The sequence below is a fragment of the Ammospiza caudacuta genome, chromosome 8 (genome assembly GCF_027887145.1).
Source record: "Ammospiza caudacuta isolate bAmmCau1 chromosome 8, bAmmCau1.pri, whole genome shotgun sequence".
Taxonomy (NCBI): Eukaryota; Metazoa; Chordata; class Aves; order Passeriformes; family Passerellidae; genus Ammospiza; species Ammospiza caudacuta.
Window position 1 is genome coordinate 38390089 of NC_080600.1, and position 7703 is coordinate 38397791.

Consider the following 7703-nt stretch of genomic DNA (forward strand, 5'->3'; position numbering starts at 1 on the left):
GTCTGACCCATCAGGATAACCAGGATCAGAAAGGAGAGTGTAAAACACCCGGGGCATTTGCATGAGCTGCCCCTGGATAAATGGAACAGCACACAGCATTCCTTGTTCCTGCCTGGGAGGAATGAAATAAGTGTCTTGCTGTGAAATCTGAGAGCAAGGAACCCCACTCTGCCTGGGAACAGGTTATTCCTTAGATATAAAGATTACTTTGTGATCTGGTTGCATTTACATTTGGGGAGAGAAGAGTAGATTTGAATGGTTATAACAGTAATCACAGCAATGGGATGCTTTCTGTGGGAATTTTTAATGTGTGCAATTTCATCCCACAATCTAATAGAGTTTATTCATATTTTTAAATGTAAACCAGTGGTAAAATGGTCACATATGAAATGAGAAAATAACCCAAACCCCCATATTTGTAGACATTGGTAATTATGCTCATTTGCTTTGATTACATGTTTTGTTCCAATCATGATGGGCTGTAGGCAGATATGCAGGTTAAGCAATTTATGGGATTTATCCTGCCTGTGAAGAGATGTTTTGATGGAATGAAAAATCAGATTGAGTTTTCTCCAATAAGAAAAAATTGTTACTATTCTTCTCTGCTTCATGACAGTTCACATGCATGTTATTAGTGTTGGAGTTGTCACCTGCCAACATGGCACTTGGAAAAACTCCTCAGACATAATAACAGTGAAGAATCTTTCAACAGCACGTGGGTGAAGTGGAGCACCCAGCACTCATTTTGCAGATGAGGAAGATGGCATTCATCAGTTTATAATTTTTGGTGCAATCTGGCTCCTACCCCATGTGAGCAGGCTTCAAGTAGCCTTTCTTGCAGAAGTGTCCAAGCAGAGGAGTGCAGCCCAGAAATGCTGTTTCCAGGGTGCTGCCATTGCCCAGGGGTCACAGCACTGTTCAGCAGCCAGACTGGAACAAGGAATGATGATTGGAACAAGGAATTCCTCTCTCCATTGCAAATAACCTTTGGTAACTGTTCTAGAGCTCAGGTTCAGCAGGAATTCACAATCTCTGTCACTGCTGTAGCATCAGGCAAACCCATAATTGAGGTGGCAAAGGAGCGATGGATCTGATCTGAAGTCGGTAAATGATTCCTATTGACTTCATTCCATCTCATTTAGAGATGATCAGACCATTCTTACGTTGTTATCTGCTGCTTCCTGAGAGTTTTCCACCTTCACTGAGCTTTGTGAATATGAGTGCATTGATCCTGAAAGGCCTCATGTGGCAAATTAAGTGATTTAATTACACAATTTGCGTTTGCTTTCTACATTACAAGTCAATTTACCCAGTGACTGAATTAGAGACAAACATCCCAGCAATTGACAGGTCAGAGCAGTGAAAGATACAAATGTTCCCTGAGAAACATGGCCTGTGGCTGCTCTTCTGTCGTGGAAGGGTTGAGCTTCTTGGCTTGTGTGCATTGGGTACACCAAATATATCCAAATTTGGCTAAGTGAGGTACCTGGGGTGTACCTGAGGATGGAAATCCAGGATTGCTTCACTGATGGGATGCAGCAGAGATTCAATTTATGGTCATCTGTGCTTTGAGAAGAGCGTTTGTATCAGTTGACATCTGTGTTTTCCTGTTAATAGTGGTGTTTTAAATCTTTCCTCTGATTAAACAGAGGCCTTGTCCTGCAAGCAATTGTAAGCAGGACTTTGGAGAAGGGATTCCTCTGTGACAGAGGGTTTTTTCTTCCATGATACTACACAGAACTCGTGGGTGTTGTAGCACAGCTGAAGCAGCAGTGAAATGTTTGTTTTGAGAGATATAAGAAGGGCATTTGCTGAGACCTTGAGAGTGTGTATGAGCCATCCCTGCCAGTGACAAACCTGCTGAGGGACTGCCAGGGACAGTCACAGCAGAGCCAGGTCATACCTCAGCAATGCACAGCAATCTCTTGTTTTCTCCAATGGCCCCACACCACCTTTTTAACTGGGCAAACCACTTCATCTCTGACAGTCCTGGAGCAGAGAAAATGGGCTTTTATAGCTGAGTCCAGTCCTGTCTCAGGTCAGTATTGCAGGGCTGTGGCTGCTGGGCTGGGCAGAGGAGCAGCAGACACATCCATCCCTGTGAGCTGTGCCCCTGCCCACAGTCACTGACAGCACTGACATTCAGGCTGGCTCCTCACTGCTGCTTCTCCAGTAGAGATGGGCTGGAAATATCACTGCATATACCAAATTCAGGCAGCTGATGGAGCCTGTTGAAGACAGAATTGAGATGAAAAGCTGTAATGCAGATGTGTCACATCACGGTTGTGCTGTCACTCCGTTTCTTTTTATGACACAGCAGATCCACAGCAATTAATTTTAAATGCAGTCTCCATTGCTGCAGAGCGGTAACTTGAAATATTTACTACTTTATTTGCTTCATGCCAAGTGAGATTTCACTCAATTTGTCATTAGAAACACTGTTCTCTTCTGAGGAGAGAGTATATTTACATAAACTGCTCTCCAGTAATTCTGTGTTTTCTGCAGGAGTAGATTATGTGCACAAGTCTCCTGATGAGCCTGTGGGACTGAGGGCAGATGCTGGGGAAAGAGCAGATCTGTTCATTGCCCTCAGTGGGCTTTAGAAAGGCCAAAGAGATCAAACTCCCGTTCCTTTGTCATTCCTCTGCATGCAACAGGAATCCTCACTGACCCAAAAAGGCCCTAAAACCAGCAAAGCCCCGACCTCTTCATTATTGCAAATTTGTGCAGTGTTTTTGATGTACCAGCAGAGCATGATTTGGAAATGAAGAGCTGCCATCTGCAATGGTTTCCTTGGATCTCTTCTAAAGTCTCTGAAAATCAAAACCAGGAAAATGCCTGTCCCACCTAGTCATGTGAACCTGGGGAGGGGATTTTGGGGGAGGGAGGGAGGGTGGTGGGAGCCAAATGCTGTGAAATTTGAAGTGAAATGGGGAATGTTGCAACCCAGAGCACAACAAGGGGATGCAGTGCTGGGTGTAGGAGCAGCTCCCTCCTGAGCCTCAGCTGCACCATGTGGGAATGACTTGAAACTTGTCTGTCCTGTTGTTTTACAGAGAGAAATGTGTTAATTTATAAATCTGTAGAAATGAAAAATACACACAGGAGGCTCAGGGCAGTCCTTATCACTCTCCACAACTCCCTGGCTGGAGCCAGGTGAGGACCAGCCTCTCTGGGTAGGAAGTGACAAGAGAAAATAGCCTCAAGATGCTCCAGGAGAGGTTTGGGTTGGATGTCAGGAAAATCTCTTCACCAAAAGGGTGGCCAAGCATGGGAACAAACTGCCCAGGGCAGTGCTTGGGTGCCATCCCTGGGCGTGTTTTAAAAGCCACATTGATGTGGCACCTGGGGACAAGATTACTGCTGGAGCTGATCATCTGCAAGGACTTTTCCAATCTATTCTATTCTGTCCCCAGTCCTCTTCTCCCTTAAACTTCTGCTGTTCAAGGCATGAGATTCTTCCCAACCTGGAATCAGCCTGGCTTAATTCCATGGGTGCTGCAGTTCCATGGGTGTGACTGTTTGGGCACCGCCTTCAGGACTGTGTTAAAACTCAACTTAAACAGGAAAGAAGATTCTGTTGTGTTTGAAGATAAGCTCTGCTGCCAGCCCTGGGCCAGGGACAGCAGTGATGCCGGGCCAGTGCTGGGAGCTTTGGGAAAGAAATCCCCATTAAGATGCTGTCAGTGCCTGGATCTGTGGCTTGGTGCAGTCAAGCATGCTCTGTGTTTGACATTTCGTGTAATATTAGACACTGGCTGCTGCATGCTTTGTTTCTATTAATTATCTTTCATGTCTTATCAGATTTGCTTACCTTTTTTTTAATATAAAACTTTGGATCAGTTTTCTGAGACCAAAAAAGATTAAAGTGGAATTTTTTTCCCTTGCTGACATTGAAACAATGAATATGGATCAGAATTTTCATTTCCTTTTTTTTTTGCAACATCCATTTACTTGATAGAACAAGCTTACCAGCCTAGTTTTACTTTGATAAACCTAATAAGGAAAAAGCACTTTCCACCTCCATATTATTTTATGCCTTGTTTGTGACTTCAGCATCCCTTATACAGGTTTAAAGACAATTTATTCTTTATTGCCCTTGAGTCATTTTGGGAGAGCATTTGCGTTTTTCCCGACATAAAAATGTCCCCCTGTAACATGATGAATATTAAATAGGTGCTTGGATGAGGATGGATCAGTGTGCTCTGACCTGGCAGCTCCATTTAGGGAGCTGGATACATAGGGAGAGCTGAAGGGCTGTCTGGCTGTGGATGTGGGGCCATGCACCCAAATTACCTCCCCAAATGACCAATTTCACCACAGTGATGGTGTGAAATCCCTTCTGTCCTGCTTCCCTAAGGGGAAAGCACTGCCCAGCTGAAAGCAGAGCTTGGCTGCTGAAATATAGGGCTGGCTTGAGCTCCTCTGCTGTCACTGCTCAGAGTGGAGCTGGCCCAGGGGGCTCTGCCAGCAGGAGAGAGGGCAAACAGCTGGGCAAACAGCTGGGCAAACAGCTGGGCTCTCCTGTGCAGGGATGTGCTGCAGTCAGTGAGCCCCTCACTGTGTCAGCAGCTCCCTCCCCACATCACCCATTTCTCCATGTGAGAGGCACAGGGATGAGCATCAGCTTGGCAGCAGAAAATACCCAGGGGAAGTTGAAAAGCCAAGGCAGGGAAGGGTGAAATGGTGGGTGCCTTGTGCTGGGCCCCTCAGCCCCTTCCTGGGGCTGTGAGAGCTGTTGGATGGGAGAGCTGCAGGATGCCCTGGAGCCAGCACCCCTGGCTGTCCCTTCAGCAGGACAGGGACAGCTCAGCTGCCATGGCTCATGTGTGAATCGCCCCTGAGACAGAAAAATGCCTGGCTGGGATATTTCCCTCTGCTGCCAAGACAACAAACTGACACCCTCCTACCATAAAGAAGAATTATGGGGAGGCGAAATGCTTTCTCATTCCTGTAGTCCAAGGACAAGGGATGTCCAAGGAATGTGAGGTTTAGATTAGGTATTAGGAAAAAATGTCTTCAAGGAAAGAGTGGTTGGGCATTGGAGCAGCCTGTGCAGGGAAGTGGTGGGGTCAGTGTTCAAAAGGTGTGTGGCTGTGGCACTTGAGCTCATGGTGAGCATGGTAAGGCTGGGTTACAGCAGGACTTGATGCTCTTGGTCTTTTCCAAGCTCTCTGATTCAGTTTTTCTGTGATTCTGTGATTCAGTTTTCAGTGATTCTGTGATGCTGTGGCACTCCTGGAAGCTCTGCCTCCCCTAACCCTCCATGTGCTCAATCTCTCCTCATGCACAGAGCTGTTGCTGAGATGTGAACTCTCCCATTCCTTGTGGACACATCCACAGCTCTCCAAGCAGAAGGTGAAGCAGAGAAACCCTCCTCACACACACGCAGGGCGGCACTCCACGTTAATGCAGCCTGGAGTGGCCTTTCTGTGCTGCAGCAGGTGATGAGGGCCATGAGGGTGGTTTGTGTGCCTGGATTTGTTATTCTTTTCTCTCTAAGTTTTTTTTTCTGAAAGCTGCATTCCATGAATTCATATTGCTTTTTCTTCTGTTCCATTTGGGAGCTGGTGGGAAAAGGCTGTGCTAATAGGGTGCAGCACAGGTGCCCTTGCTGAGTCAAACATGGTCATGTTATGAAAACTGCTTTTCCATGTGGGAAGCATTCCTTTTTAAGGAATAGAAAAATGACAATATCTTCACTATCTACAAATGCAAGGGCGACAACCAGGTTAATTATGGCTTGCTTTAGCAAAAATAGCTGTGTAATGGTACAGGAAAAATAGTATGAACCTGCCCAAGATGGTTTTAACTAACACATTCTCTCAACTGAAATTAAAAACTGTCACACAGGGAAGTTCCTTGGCCACCTGCAGCAGCAAATGTGACTGCCCCAACCTCACTGTCCTGATGTGCTCTGAGCCCTCCCTGTGCCTATCCCTGGCATTTCTGCATTCCATTTCATGAGAATGAGAGAGCTGGCAGCATTCTCACTGCTCCCCATTAACACAGAATTAAATTCTGCAAAAGTATTGAGCAATAATAGATCTGCTAGAGCTAATGTATTAAGATCTTGAGGATAATTAGCCAAGATAGTGTCTATCTGATAGACTCACAGAATCACAGAATGGTTTGTGTTGGAAGGACCTTAACAATCATCCAGTTCCAGCCCCCTGCCGGGGGGATTTAGTGTTAGGAATTTAAACCCAGTGTGAATGCAGCAAAGCAAATGAAGATTCATGGTGATTCCCTGCACCAGTCAAGGCTACAAGAAAAAGCAGTGGGGAAATATCCCCGTTCAATAGAGACACATCCTACTCCAATTTGTCAGGGCTGTTAAAGGTAAGAGCAGCTTTGCTTTGCCTCCAGGCCAGGCTGGACTCACACAGGGCCTGTGTGCCTGAGCTTGTTTGTGTGCCCTGATGAATGGCTCAGCTGTTGGTTTGGTTTTTTTTTTTTTAAATGACTTCCCACATCTTCCAGAGACTCCTGAAGAAGTCAGGCCCTGGCACCACGGAATGTCTCATCATTCATCAGTGGCTCTGGGGTGAGTGGTGGGAGCAGCCTCCAGGGGCTCACAAGCACAGGGGGGATTGTGATGGTGTTCACTGGGGTTCTTGGATGAGGGAGGAGAAGAGGATCTGACTCCATGTTTCAGAAGGCTGATTTATTATTTTATGATATATATTACATTAAAACTATACTAAAATAATAGAATAAAGGATTTCATCAGAAGGCTACTAAGAATGGAATAGGAAGGAATGCTAACAAAGGCTTGTGGCTCAGCTCTGTGTCCGAGCCAGCTGACTGTGATTGGCCATTAATTAGAAACAACCACACAAGACCAATCACAGATGCACCTGTTGCATTCCACAGCAGCAGATAATTATTGTTTACATTTTGTTCCTGAGGCCTCTCAGCTTCTCAGGAGGAAAAATCCTAAGGAAAGGATTTTCCATAAAAGATGTCTGTGACAGGGGATCCCAAAGCAGCCAGAGGACACTGTGGGGTCACCCCAAGCAGCTGTGGAGGAGCCCCAGTCCCTGGAGGAGCTGCATGGGAGCAGCAAAAAGGGGAATCCTCAGGAGCAGGCAGGGAAGGCAGCCCTGCTGTGCTCAGCAATGGCACAGCTCAGTGCCTGCACACTGTTGGGTTTTAGCACCTTTTCCAAACTTCTATTGCTTTCTAAACCATCAGTCCTGCCACATGGCAAGGCCAGCCACAGCTGCTGCTGGGGGTGCTGGCTGACTCATCCTGGCATTGTCATGAAGGTGGGATCTGCCCTGGCTCAAAATGCATTTCCTCTCTTAACTCTGACTTTTTGGTGCATGCAAAGATATGGCAAAGCCCAAAATACAGCATTAATTGCACCCAAATCTGTACAGCCTATCACAGAAATACAGGATAAAGCTTGTCCCTCCTGTATTTTGCCACCCATGAGGGCTTTGTGAAGGTGTTTTGCCCCCTTGCAGCGATGGCAACAAGCCTTTAAGTGAGCAAATTGGTTTTGAGGTACTGGAGTTTGTACCTTGTTTGATGCTGCCTTTCCTGCTGTTTCCATCCTGGCTCTGGGCAGGCACAAATAATGAATTAACTGCTGGATAAGCCCCATGCTCCCCTGAGCAATTATCCTGGCTTCTGCCAGAGCAGACTCAATTTGTCCTGCAATAAGTACAATTTTCTGAGAAGTTAGTTCTGGTTCA